Source organism: Peromyscus eremicus, chromosome 3, assembly GCF_949786415.1.
Source record: "Peromyscus eremicus chromosome 3, PerEre_H2_v1, whole genome shotgun sequence".
Lineage (NCBI taxonomy): Eukaryota > Metazoa > Chordata > Mammalia > Rodentia > Cricetidae > Peromyscus > Peromyscus eremicus.
In genome coordinates, this window is record NC_081418.1 from 81,150,897 (window position 1) to 81,166,095 (window position 15,199).

Below are 15,199 nucleotides of genomic sequence, written 5' to 3' on the forward strand. Positions count from 1 at the left end.
TCTTCGATTGGTATGTAAAATGAATGAAATTTTTTTTTAAATAAAAAACATCTTTAGTGGGCAATAGAAAAAAGTATATATTTCTACGAAAAAAATCAATCAAAAAATTGGAAAGGTTTTAGTTAGTGAGAACACGGAATACACATAGTCTGGCATTGTTTATTACTCAGACTATGGCTTACATATTTTGGTGGGAACCAGCACCTCAGAGGTGTGTGCAGTTCTGCTGACCCTGCTCTCTAAAGTTTAGTTCTCACTGATCTTCAAGGTCCAAAGACAAAGAGAGTCAGAAAACAATACCCTGCCAGAATAAGGTCTCAGCTCAAGTGTGTTTCACTTAGGGAGGATAGCAATTATGGAAAAAAAAAAAGAAATTCTAGACCCACTGTATATAAGCAACTATTAAATTATTATATTAAATGATTATTTTATTGTTTGTATAACATATTATTACTAATTCTGACAAAGGATACATCATGATTAGTGACTCACCATAGTGACATCACCACATATCCTCCCACTGAGCCTAAGCTTTATGAAAGGGACACATTACCTTTCCCCTGTGGACAGACCAGTGAGATGTTCATTGCTGAGGAGTCAGAGACAAGCTGGGATGCTCACTGAAGCTGCCATCTCTTGTTTCCTCCCACACCTTGCCCTCTGTGAGGCACATATCCAGAGTTTCTCTAGTTCTTTCCTCCATCCTGAGACCTTCCACTTGTGTCAGGTTGCACATATACCTGTTTCAAACAACTGAAATAAATTATTACCCTTAGAAAACCCTTAATGACACTGATGGAACACAACCAGAAGCCAAGAGAGATGGGCTGGTCTGAACCATCTCTTGTTAGTCTATGTGCAAGAAGGCTGATTCTCCCCTAAGTGAACTTTTAGGGAGAATCTCCTATTTACCATCTTATGCTTATGCATAATATCTGTGCCACTATTGCAGTTCACAGGTCATCGAAGAGACCAGAGAGACTTCATTCAGCAACTAATGAAGCAGACGCAGAGTCTCAAAGCCAAACATTAGGCAGAGCTCTGGTAGTCCTGTGGAAGAGAGAGAACAAATCAGAGAAATCAGAGCATTCAGGGACACCATACGAGCATGTCTTACCAAATGAACTGACTAGGACTAATGGGGGCTCAGAAAGATCAGGGAGCCTGTATGAATCTTATAGATTCTTCACATACATGTGATGACACAGGGCCCACAGAACCAACTGACCAGGACTCACGAGGGCTAAGAAAGATCAGGGAGCCTGTGTAGGTCTTACAAAGCTCCTTTACATATATGTGATGACTGAGTAGCTTGGTGTTCCTGTGGGATTCCTAACGGTGGGAGCAGGGACTGTCTCTGACTCTTTTGGCTGCCTGTGGTACTTTTCCTCCTACTTGGTTGCCTCCTCCATCCTTGATGTGATGGTACGTGCCTGGCCTTATTGTCGCATATTATGCTGTGTTTGGTTGATTAACCTGGGAGGCCTGCTTTTTTCTGAGGGTAGATGAAGAGGGGGGATAAACCTGGGGAAGAGAGGAGATAAGGGAATGGACTGAGGGGAGAGGAGGGGAGGAAAACTGTGGTTGAGATATAATATATGAAAGAAGAATGCAATCTAAATGGTTCTGATAAATTATTATTTTAATTTGTAGAAATGATCACTCCAAGCAAACAAACAGTTCACAAGGAGGACAGAGTATTTTTTTAATCCATAGGAATTATTTGAGTGAGTTAAAAATTTAATAGTCCCTCCTCTGTTGTATATTCATTGATAGTCAGATATTTGTCTATATTACTGCTAATATATATTTGAAATATATTATTAAAAAAGAGCTTATGCACAGTAAAAAATTTCAAAAACCTCCAAAATTTAAAACTTAAAAAAAGAAATGCATTCTCTGAAGGCATATGTGTGGTCTGACCTCGGGCATCTGGGGACACAGGACTTGCGCTCAGTTACTGAGATGAGCAAGCCTTGCAGCTGCCCCACCCTAACTGGTTCCCAGTGATTTGCATGCACTCGCTGCACAGCCTTGAGGACTTCTTCATATACCAGTCACACCCTGTACAGTTGTCACTGCAGTCAGGACTCGGCATGGACATGAGGGCCCCTGCTCAGCTCCTTGGGCTCCTGCTGCTCTGGTTACCAGGTAAAAAGTGACTATAATGAGAATTTTACTTATACACTGTGATTAGTGAAGATTAGATTTGGGGCAAGGTCCTGTTTTATTATGATTAACTATGTGGACATTTATTATGTCTCCATTCTTAGGTTCCATGTGTGACATCCAGATGACCCAGTCTCCATCCTCTCTGTCTGCCTCTCTGGGAGACAGAGTCACTCTCACTTGCCGGGCCAGTCAGGGCATTAGCAATTATTTAAACTAGTACCAGCAGAAACCAGGGAAATCTCCTAAGCTCCTGATCCATTACACAAATAGCTTGGCAGATGGGGTCCCATCGAGGTTCAGTGGCAGTGGGTCTGGGACAGATTATTCTCTCACCATCAGCAGTCTGCAGTCTGAAGACATTGCAACTTATTACTGTCAGCAAGTTGCTAGTACCCCTCCCACAGTGATACAAGTCATAACATAAACCTCCATGGAAGCAGAAGTGAGAGGCTGGGCTGCCTCAGCTCCTCCTCATGACTCATTCACTGAAACTGTTTCTGAGATGTTACAGGATTTTTACAAAATCTCACAGAGAGACATTAGTTTTTCTGGAAGAGGCTAAAAAGTCCTCTCTGTACCTTAATCATCTTCCTTCCTCTTTATTTCCAGCACTATAGAGTAAAAATGCCTTTTCTGCCTTAGCAGAGAACACAGCCATTCCCTGTGAGGGTCTGCATTGTATCACCAGCTGGAACTCATACAAAAGAGTAGAAGCTTCTGTGGACATACTAAGCACACTTAAGTTTAAATTCAATGAATTTGCTTCTAAGCATCAGCATTTAAATGGCATGGAAATATTACTGAGAGAAGCTGACAACAGAAAGAATTCCTGATTTTCTCACAAAAGCTAGAGCACATGTGTCAGAGAAAGGAGAAGTTGCCTTACTGTGATCTTCTGTTGTGCCTTGAAATTGCAGCCACGGGTGTTGATACTCTCAGGTGTCTGCAGCACTTCACATAGGATTCTTCTCTTCTGGCTCCTATGCCCACTGGTCTGCTTACAAGTATCAAAAAAAAATTGAATCACCCTCATAAGACTCTCAATCCCTCTGTGAGAAGTTCACTGTAGATTTGTTGTTATGAAATTTTAGAGAGTAATGGGCTGTTTTGAACATGCCTCCAGAAGTGGTATTATTGAAGAATTTATATCCCATCGCATAGTTTTAGAAACAAAACATCAGCCCAACAATAGTGATCTATCTCCAAGTCTTTTTTTTTTTTTTTTTTACATTGTGTTGGGTAATATCTATTTCCCATGTTTTTTTTTTTAATGATGTCTCATTCATATATGTGTCTGTCTGTGCATGTAGAGTACACACAGACTTAATTACTATGATTTTGAACAAAGGAGAGTGTAGCTAGAGTTTTCCTGCCTGGCCCACAGTCAGGACAAACTCTCTCACCTGCCAGTCCCACAGCCACTCAGACCCGACCAAGTAAACACAGAGATTTATATTGGTTACAAACTGTATGGCTGTGGCAGGCTTCTTGCTAACTGTTCTTACAGCTTAAATTAATCCATTTCTATAAATCTATATCTTGCCACGTGGCTCGTGGCTTACCGGCATCTTCACATGCTGTTTGTCATCTTGGCGGCTGGCAGTGTCTCTCTGACTCAGCCTTCCACTTCCCAGCTTTATTCTCCTCCTTGTCCCCCCTACACTTCCTGCCTAGCCAATGGCCAATCAGTGATTTATTTATTGACTAATCAGCAACACATGTGACATACAGAACATCCCACAGCAGGAGAGCAGGTCACAAGATACAATACGACATTCCTGGGCTTCACTTTTTTTTTAAAGTATTGCTGTTTTTGGAATTTCTACATAAATTTTGGACTGAGTTAATCAACTTTAGAAACTACTTCCAGAATATTAGTTGAATTGCATTGAGTTTATGTGCAAAAATGGGGATAATATACATTTAAAAGTGGTTCATGGAGCTGGAGAGAATGACCAGTGGTTAAGAACACCTGATGCTCTTGAAGAGGACATGAGCTTGATTTTCAGACCCACATGGTGACCCACAGCTACTTTGACTTCAGTTCCAGGAAATCCATAAGCTTCTTCTGGCCTCTTAGGTCACCAGACATGCACACAATGTTCTTATAAACATGCCAACAAAACACTTCTGCATGTAAAAATACTTTAAAAAATGATTCATGTTATGCCACAGATAACAATGTATTCATTTGTATGCCTTTTAACATACAGGAGTTATTTCACTACCCTTTGTGTATGTACAGATTTTATTGTAATTATTTCTAAATATTTATTTTGAGATTTCTTATTTATGACCTTGTATGAAATATTATCAGAAATTTTATTTCATGTCTTTCACTGCTCAATTCTGAATATAATTGGTGTATCTGTGCTATTATTTTAGATACAAGTGGTGACAGTAGACATTTTGTTTTTTTGTGTAATCTGAGATAAAAATGCCCTATGTTCTTTCACTTATTATGACTATGCTATTTACCTAACCTATATAGACAATACATGAAAGTAAGATATTTTTGTGAGTATGCTAGGGTATTTAAAGGAGTGGAGCAAAAGACCTTCTCCAAGAACAGCCAAGTGCAGACCATCTTAGACACCTGCACTCATGCCTGTGGTACAATCATCTTTCTATGCAGACCTGCTGGGTAAAGCCACTAGGAAACCCAAATGTGCTCCAACAAGTCCCCCCTTCTTAACATAAAAATACAGCTCCCCATTAAAGGCTCACAACAATCTCCATATCTGTCACACCTCCCAGTATAGGAGTAGAGGATGATAAGGATGGCATTTCTTTTTTGAAATGTATTTAAGGTGAAAACATGTCTTAGCTGCATCAAGCCCTTTCTAAACCAAAAAATTCTTGATGCAATTGCATCAAACTCAGACTCCCTAGCTTCATCATTAACATTAATACATTAACATAATTGTAACATAAATATTGCTAATAGTTACAATTCTCTTAATCTTACATTTTTTTTTTTGTTTTTTTTGTTTTTTGAGACAGGGTTTCTCTGTGTAGCTTTGCGCCTTTTCTGGAACTCACTTGGTAGCCCAAGCTGGCCTCGAACTTACAGAGATCCGCCTGGGTCTGCCTCCCAAGTGCTGGGATTAAAGGCGTGTGCCACCACCGCCCGGCTTAATCTTACATCTTTTTTTTTTTTTTTAAATTTATTTTGCAATACAATTCAGTTCTACATATCAGCCACGGATTACCTTGTTCTCCCTCCTCCCACCCCCCCTCACATTCCCTCCAGCCCACCCCCCATTCCCACCTCCTCCAGGGCAAAGCCTCCCTGCGGACTGAGATCAACCTGGTAGACTCAGTCCAGGTAGGTCCAGTCTCCTCCTCCCAGGCCGAGCCAAGTGATCCTGCATAGGCCCCAGGTTTCAAACAGCCTACTCATGCAATGAGCACAGGACCCAGTGCCACTGCCTGGATGCCTCCCAAACAGATCAGGCCAATCAACTGTCTCACCCACTCAGAGGGCCTGATCCAGTTGGTGACCCCTCAGCCATTGGTTCATAGTTCATGTGTTTCCGTTCGTTTGGCTATTTGTCCCTGTGCTTTATCCAACCTTGGTCTCAACAATTCTCGCTCATATAAACCCTCCTCATTCTCGCTAATTGGACTCCCAGAGATCCACCCGGGGCCTAGTCATGGATCTCTGCATTCAGATCCCTCAGTAGTTGGATGAGGTTTCTAGCACGACAATTAGGGTGTTTGGCCATCCCATCACCAGAGTAGGTCAGTTCGGGTTGTCTCTCGACCATTGCCAGCAGTCTGTTGTGGGGGGTATCTTTGTGGATTTCTGTGGGCCTCTCTAGCACTTTGCTTCTTCCTATTCTCATGTGGTCTTCATTTACCCTGGTCTCCTATTCCTTGTTCTCCCTCTCTGTTGTTGATCCAGCTGGGATCTCCTGCTCCCCCAAGCTCTCTTTCCCTCGACTCTTGCCCTTAACTACCCCCACTCATGTCCAGGCTGTTCATGTAGATCTCATTCCATTTCTCTGTCATTGGGCGATCCCTGTGTCTTTCTTGGGGTACTGTTTTCCAGGTAGCCTCCCTGGTGATGTGAGTAGCAGTCCAGTCATCCTTGTTCCACATCTAGTATCCTGCTATGAGTGAGTACATACCATGTTTGTCTTTCTGAGTCTGGGTTACCTCACTCAGGATGATTTTTTCTAGATCCATCCATTTGTCTGCAAACCTCATGATGTCATTGTTTTTCTCTGCTGAGTAGTATTCCTTTGTGTATATGTACCATGTTTTGTTTATCCATTCTTCAGTTGAAGGGCATCTAGGTTGTTTCCATGTTCTGGCTGTTACAAACAATGCTGATATGAGCATAGCTGAGGAAGTGCTCTTGTGGTGTGGTTGAGCATTCCTTGGGTATATGCCCAAGAGTGGTATAGCTGGATCTTGGGGGAGATGGATTCCCAATTTTCTAAGAAAGCGCCATATTGATTTCCAAAGTGGTTGTATAAGCTTGCATTCCCACCAACAGTGGAGGAGAGTTCCCCTAGCTCCACATCCTCTCCAGCATAAGGTGTCTTCAGTGTTTTTTATCTTAGCCATTCTGACAGGCATAAGGTGGTATCTCAGAGTTGTTTTGATTTGGATTTTCCTGATAATTAGGGATGTTGAGCAATTCCTTAAATGTCTTTCAGCCATTTGAGTTTCCTCTGTTGAGAATTCTCTGTTTAGTTCTATAACCCATTTTTTAATTGGACTGTTGGGCATTTTGATGTCTAATTTCTTGAGTTCCTTATATATTCTGGATATCAGTCCTCTTTCAGATGTGGGATTGGTGAATATCTTTTCCCATTCTGTAGGCTGTCGCTTTGCCTTGTTGACCATATCCTCTGCTCTACAAAAGCTTCTCAGTTTCAAGAGGTCCCATTGATTGATTGTTTCTCTCAGTGTCTGTGCTACTGGTGTTCTATTTAGGAAGTAGTCTCCTATGCCAATGCGTTCAAGACTACTTCCTACTTTCTCTTCTAGCAGGTTCAGAGTAGCTGGATTTATGTTGAGGTCCTTGATCCACTTGGACTTAAGTTTTGTGCACGGTGATAGATATGGATCTATTTGCAAAACTGATATTCAGTTTTGCCAGCACCATTTGTTAAAGATGCTTTCTTTTTTCCACTGTGCACTTTTGGCTTCTTTGTCAAAAAATATATGTTCATAGGTGTGTGGATTAATGTCAGGGTCTTCAATTCGATTCCATTGGTCCACATGTCGGTTTTTATGCCAGTACCAAGCTGTTTTTATTACTGTAGCTCTATAGTAGAGCTTGAAGTCAGGGATTGTGATGCCTCCAGAGGTTGTGTTATTGTACAGGATTTTTTTGGCTATCCTGGGTTTTTTGTTTTTCCATATGAAGTTGAGTATTATTCTTTCCAGGTCTGTGAAGAATTGTGTTGGTATTTTGACGGGGATTGCATTGAATCTGTAGATTGCTTTTGGTAAGATTGCCATTTTTACTATATTAGTCCTGCCTATCCATGAGCATGGGAGATCTTTCCATTTTCTGACTTCTTTAAATTCTTTTTTCAGGGACTTAAAGTTCTTGTCATATAGGTCCTTCACTTGCTTGGTTAGTGTTACCCCAAGGTATTTTAAGTCATTTGTGGCTATAGTAAAGGGTGATGTATCTCTGATTTCCTTCTCCACTTCTTTGTCCTTTGTATATAGGAGGGCTACTGATTTTTTTTTTTGGTTTTTCGAGACAGGGTTTCTCTGTGTAGCTTTGCGCCTTTCCTGGAACTCACTTGGTAGCCCAGGCTGGCCTCGAACTCACAGAGATCCGCCTGCCTCTGCCTCCCGAGTGCTGGGATTCTGATTTTTTTGAGTTGATCTTGTATCCTGCTATGTTGCTGAAGGTGTTTATAAGCTGTATCAGTTCCTTGGTGAAATCTTTGGGGTTGCTCAAGTATACTATCATGTCATCTGCAAATAGAGAAAGCTTGACTTCTTCCTTTCCAATTTGTATCCCCTTAATCTCCTTATGTTGTCTTATTGCTTTGGCTAGAACTTCAAGTACTATTTTGAATAAGTATGGGGAGAGTGGACAGCCTTGCCTCCTTCCTGATTTTAGTGTAATTGCTTTGTGTTTCTCTCCATTTAATTTGATGTTGGCTGTTGGCTTTCTGTAAATTGCCTTTATTATGTTTAGGTATGTTCCCTGTATTCCTGATCGCTCCAAGATATTTATCATGAAGGGGTGTTGGATTTTTGTCAAATGCCTTTTCAGCATCTGGTGAGATGATCATGTGGTTTTTTTCTTTGAGTTTGTTTATATGGTGTATTACATTGACAGACTTTCATATGTTGAACCATCCTTGCATCCCTGGAATGAATCCTACTTGATCATGGTGGATAATTGTTTTGATGTGTTCTTGGAGTCTGTTTGCTAGTATTTTATTGAGTATTTTTGCATCAATGTTCATGAGGGAGATAGGTCTGTAGTTCTCTTTCTTTGTTGTATCCTTGTTTGGTTTAGGAATCAGGGTAATTGTAGCTTCATAGAAGGAGTTTGGTAATGTCCCTTCTGTTTCTATTGTGTGGAACAATTTAGAGAGTATTGGTATTAACTCTTCTTTGAAGATCTGGTAGAATTCTGCACTGAAACCATCTGGTCCTGGGCTTTTTTTGGTTGGGAGACTTTTAATGATTGTTTCTATTTCGTTAGGGGTTATTGGATTATTTATATACTTTATCTGGTCTTGATTAAATTTAGGTATGTGGTACCTATCCAGAAAATTATCCATTTCTTTTAGGTTTTCCAGTTTTGTGGAATAGAGGTTTTTGAAGTATGACCTGATGATTCTCTGGATTTCCTCAATGTCTGTTGTTATGTTCCCCTTTTCATTTCTGATTTTGTTGATTTGGATGCTCTCTCTCTGTCTTTTGGTTAGTTTGGATAAGGGCTTGTCTATCTTGTTGATTTTCTCAAAGAACCAACTCTTTGTTTCATTAATTTTTTGTATTGTTCTCTTTGTTTCTATTTTATTGATTTCAGCTCTCACTTTGATAATTTCCTGGCATCTATTTTTCCTGGGAGACTTTGCTTCTTCTTGTTCTAGAGCTTTCAGGTGTGCTGTTAAGTCACTAGTGTGAGATTTCTCCAACTTATTTATGTGGGCATTTAGTGCTATGAATTTCCCTCTTAGTACTGCTTTCATAGTGTCCCATAAGTTTGGATATGTGGTGTCTTCATTTTCGTTGATCTCTAGGAAGTCTTTAATTTCTTTCTTTATTTCTTCCTTAACCCATTGGTGATTCAGATGGGTATTATTCAGTTTCCATGAGATTGTAGGTTTTCTGTAGTTTTTGTTGTTGTTGAAATCCAACTTTAGACCATGGTGGTCTGATAGAACACAGGAGGTTATTCCAATTGTTTTGTATCTGTTTAGATTTGTTTTGTGGCCAAGTATGTGGTCGATTTTAGAGAAGGTTCCATGGGGTGCTGAGAAGAAGGTATATTCTTTTTTGTTAGGATGGAATGTTCTGTAGATATCGATTAAGTCCATTTGAGTCATGACATCAGTTAAGTCCTTTATGTCTCTGTTAAGTTTCAATTTGGGAGATCTGTCCAGTGGTGAAAGTGGGGTGTTGAGGTCTCCCACTATTAATGTGTGGGGTTTCATATGTGATTTCAGCTTTAGTAATGTTTCTTTTACATATGTGAGTGCCCTTGTGTTTGGGGTATAAATGTTCAGAATTGAGACTTCATCTTGGTGGTCTTTCCTGTGATGAGTATGTAATGCCCTTCTTGATCTCTTTTGATTGATTTTAGTTTGAAGTCTATTTTGCTGGATATTAGGATGGCTACATCCGCTTGTTTCTTAAGACCGTTTGATTGGAAAGTCTTTTCCCAGCCTTTTATTTTTAGGTAGTGTCTATCTTTGAATTTGAGATGTGTTTCTTGTATGCAGCAGAAAGATGGGTTCTGCTTTCGTATCCATTCTGTAAGCCTATGTCTTTTTATAGGTGAATTAAGTCCATTGATATTGAGGGATATTAATGACCAGTGATTGTTCATTCCTGTTATTTTTTGGTGGTGATGTGTGTGTAATTCTCTTCATTGGGGTTTACTGCTGTGGCTTTATCTATTGCCTGTGTTTTCGAGGGTGTATCTGACTTCCTTAGGTTGGAATTTTCCTTCTAGTGCTTTCTGTAGGGCTGGGTTTGTGGATAAATATTGTTTAAATCTGGCTTTGTCATGGAATGTCTTGTTCACTCCATCTATGATGATTGAAAGTTTTGCTGGGTATATTAGTCTAGGCTGACATCCATGGTCTCTTAGTGTCTGCATTACATCTGTCCAGGTCCTTCTGGCTTTCAAAGTCTCCATTGAGAAATCGGGTGTTATTCTGATAGGCTTGCCTTTATATGTCACTTGGCCTTTTTCCTTTGCTGCTCTTAATATTCTTTCTTTATTCTGTACATTTAGTTGTTTAATTATTATGTGGCGAGGGGACTTTTTTGGGGGGTCTAGTCTGTTTGGTGTTCTATAGGCTTCTTGTATCTTCATAGGCATTTCCTTCTTTAAGTTGAGAAAGTTTTCTTCTATGATCTTGTTGAATAAATTTTCTGTGCCCTTGAGTTGGTATTCTTCTCCTTCTTCTACCCTTATTATTCATAGGTTTGGTCTTTTCATGGTGTCCCAAATTTCTTGGACATTTTGGTTCATGACTTTGTTGGCTTTAGTGTTTTCTTTGACTGATGAATCTATTTCTTCTACTGTATCTTCAACGCTAGAGATCCTCTCTTCCATCTCTTGCATTCTGTTGATTATACTTGCATCTGAAGTTCCCAATCGTTTTCTCAGATTTTGTATTTCCAGCATTCCCTCTGTTTGGTCTTCTTCATTTTTTCTATTTCCCTTTTCAGGTCTTGGACTGTTTCCTTCATTTGTTTCATTGATTTTTCTTGATTTTCTTTCTGTACTTTATTGTTTTCTTCCAGGACTTTATTGATTTCTTCTAATTTGTTTGCCCTTTCCTTTAGTTGTTTACAGCGTTCTTCCCATTTTTTTTGTCTTTTCCTCTACACAAGCCTCTAGCTTCTTCATGATGTCATTCATAAGTCTATTTTCTTCTGTTTCTTCCAATTTCTGGTGTTCAGGTCTAGGTGTTGGAGGAGGGCTAGAGCCTGGTGATGGTGTATTGCTATTCATTTTGTTGTATGTGTTTCTGCCTTGACGTCTGCCCATCTCCTTTTGGTTCATTCTTGGCCTTATCTGCACACTTGGTTCAGACAGAGCTGACAGATTCAGGAAGTCTCTCTCTCTTGTCCAGATGGGAGCTCTCTTGTCCAAATTGGAAGTCTGGGGCAGGGTGGGAGCTGTGCTCCAGAAGGGAAGTCTGTGCTCCAGAAGGGAAGTCCGGGGCAAGATGGGAGCTGGGGGCCAGCCTCTAAGTCTCAGGAAGAGGCTTGGGGCTCAGGCGGATTGGCGTGGGGGCAGGGTGTGGAGACTGCAGGGTCTGCCAGGGGTCTTGGAGAAGGGGATCCTTCCCAGTGGGGCTAGAAGGGAACCTGCCTGGTGGCCAGAACCTGGGGCCAATTTGGGCAGGTCTTCCCTGGAGTGGCTGGTGCCCAGGGATGGCGTCCGGGGCAAGCTAGGGGACTCACCTGTGCTCCAGAAGGGAAGTCTGGGGCAAGATGGGAGCTGGGGGCTGGCCTCTAAGTCTCAGGAAGAGGCTCGGGGCTTGGGCTGATGGGTGTGGGGGCAGGGCATGGAGACTGCAGGGTCTGCCAGGGGTCTTGGAGAAGGGGATCCTTCCTGGTGGCGCTAGAAGGGAACCTGCCTGGTGGCCAGAACCTGGGACCAAGTTGGGCAGGTCTTGCCCAGAGTGGCTGGTGCCCAGGGATGGGGTCCTGGGCAAGCTAGGGCACTCACCTGTGCTTCAGAAAGGAAGTCTGGGGCAAGATGGGAGCTGGGGGCCATCCTCTAAGTCTCAGGAAGAGGCTTGGGTCTTGGGTGGATGGACGTGGGGGCAGGGCGTGGATACTGCAGGATTTTCCAGGGGTCTTGGAGAAGGGGATCCTTCCCGGTGGGGCTAGATGGATACCTGCCCGGTGGCCAGAACCTGGGGCCAAGTTGGGCAGGTCTTTCCCGGAGTGGCTGGTGCCCAGGGTTGGGGTCCGAGGCAAGCTAGGGGACTCACCTGTGCCCCAGAAGGGAAGTCCGGGGCAAGATCTTAATCTTACATCTTAAAGCAAACTCTTAATTTGAATTTCTTGCTATTTGAATTTCTTGCTAACAAAACATAGGATAAACTTCTGATATATTCACATCAAACTTAAATACTTCCTTGACTTCACCAAACCATGATGCATTTATATCAATAGGTTAACGTAATAATTCTAGCATAAACATTACTATATGCCATTATAATTCCTACAAACATACATTCAAAAGCTGTATTCTCAAAATAACCTTTAATACTTTCTTACAAACCTACAAATAAAAACAATTTCTTAATAGAACTATACAAAACATAACATTAATTCACTCAAGTAACACTAAAATATTTTTTAAGATAAATAGACTGAGGAATATTAACACTCCCCTTTTTCTTTATAATTTTTTAGAAAAAAGATTCTATTTAAACAGTTCCATTTGTAACATAAAACCAATTCCATAAGCAGTTTCATTCTTATACATAAAATAATTTTATTTTTAACACAAAACATTTCATGAATCACCACAGTCAATAAAGCATATATGCATACACAAAACTGCATCTTGAGCCTAGGTATAAAAATGAATTTCTCCATTTAAACAGTTCCATTTTTAACATAAATAATTTCATAAAACAGTTTCTAGGTCATCATTCTGGATAGAGTCTATATGTATAAGTAAATTCAAACTGTCCCATTGTAATGAAATCGATACTGTACATTACGTTTCTTAAGTCCCAAAATTCAAATAATAAATTCTGGTACCAGCCTTCCAAATATGGAGCAATTCATAATGAAAATCTTTTTGTAGTTTTACCACATTTTTTTTAAGTTCAAAAAGTTCAAATAAATTCTGGTACTAGACTTCCATGTCCAAATATGAAGAAACATTTTACAACCAAAATTTTTTTGCAGTTAACAATTTTAGTTCAAACAAGCATCTCTGCAACTTTTGTTCTCAAGTCAAAGACATTTTTAGTTATGGTACCATTTTATAGAGGTGCTTTTTTCAGGGTGAAAGTTATTAGTTCCATAAGAGCTGGTTGGGGCAAAAACCTTTCTAAAGAGATTTTCTTTTAGTTATCAAATAGAAACTGCAACATTTTTGCTCCTAGCTTAGGTTTTTCTGCTCTGTGTTGATGTTCTGGGAGTCTCAGCTGTGGATGCCTGGCTGTGGTTGTCCTGGCTCTGGTGCCAGCCTTTGGAGCTTCTGAAGCCATTTAGACTGCCAGCTTGCAGTCTTTTATGAACACTGTTTTTTGCTTCCTAGGTTACATTAAGCATAGACTCACATTCAACATTTACACTTATTTATATTTCTTACAAGCTTATATTCTTAAGGAAACTCTACAGGACTATCTTAGCACATATATTTCTTATATTCATACAAGCTTATATTCTTAAAGAAATTCTATATGACTACCTTAGCAAATATACTTATATTCATACAAGCTTATATTCTTAGAGAAATTCTATAAGACTACCTTTGCAAATATACTTCTTATACTCCACTTATTTAAACTTACATTTTACTTCTAATAAGCTTATTACTACATGTCTTGAAGAAATTCTATAGATCTATTTTACAAACTTATATTAAGCAAACTCTCTATAGGGCTACCATTAGCACATAACTAATTTAGCAAACACATAAAGATTTCTTAACATTTATATTATCTTCCAATAAGACAGAGAGTAAATTCCTTTGGACTTCATTTCAAAACCAAAAAGAGAATGAGAAGAAAAGAGAATGAGAAGAAATGCCTTCTAAGGGGCATAATGTATTTCTAAGTGACTTAGCTCTTGATACAATATAGTATTATTGTGAAGGCTGTAATCTTTGTGGTAAAGTTATTTTTTTTCCAGTTTCTTTCTTGCCAGGCTCTCTCAGTCATTCTGAAACCAGCAGAGAATGCACTCAGCAGCAAACAGCTTCTAACTAGAGGCTGTCCCTTTACTCAAATTCATAACAGCTTCCCTGTGCAATAATTCAGACAAACATTTCTGTTACAGCAGAACTTTCACTTTGCTCTACAAAAAAGATTCACTTCAGGATGAGGGTGAATGTCTCATATTGAATTGCTATAAAGCTCTTTGCAAAAACTTCTTGTGCAGCTATTAGACAATATAAGGTATTTTCTCAAGGGAACCTGAATTGTCAAAAGCTGCACAGTTCCAAACTGTTTCCTTACAGTTTTTTGTAGGAACTGACGTTCAACAAACTTTCAAACAATTTTCCTCCCTCTTAATCTTTTAAAAATTATATTTTAAGTTTACTATGTACATTTTTTTTTTTTAGCTGAAACGTTTTTCCAGGCAACACTGCCATCTTTAGCAGAAAAACTACCTTTCCTAGAATGCATTTCTCTTATATCAGCCTGCTGTTAAGAGCTACCTTTTGGACTCCATTTCCCATAGTTCTTTTGAGGTCCAGGAGTAAACTTCCTGTTCCCTTTTAGGTTTGCTTTTGTATTGAAAAGTCAAGAGTAAATGAGCTTTTTTCTTGACTACATGAGGTTTCTTGAGTCAAAAGATTTCTGTTCTCCCTGAGCTGGCCTCAATAGGTGTTTCTCTTTCATCCAACACTGGTCCCAGATCACACCTGCCTTATAAGTGCATGATGAGGTAGGCATCCCTGATTCTAAAATTACCTCAAGGCTTGTTCATTTGCCTCAGCCAGACAGTGAAAAGAAACAAAAGCACTTAAAGCAAAGCTTTCCTACAGCTCCTTCAGAGAGACTTTCTCTTGTCTAGAATTGGCATGTCCTTGCTGGTACAGAACATCCCTAACTATTTTTCCTTGTAATGCTACAGACTATCCCTTGATTATCTGATGGCC

General features: G+C 40.0%; 1 pseudogene; it reads left to right on the forward strand.

The window, feature by feature from the left end:
- Window positions 1–2,082: 2,082 nt before the first annotated feature.
- On the forward strand, window positions 2,083–2,596 carry LOC131906330 (immunoglobulin kappa variable 1-39-like; annotated as a pseudogene).
- The last annotated feature ends 12,603 nt before the right edge of the window (window positions 2,597–15,199 follow it).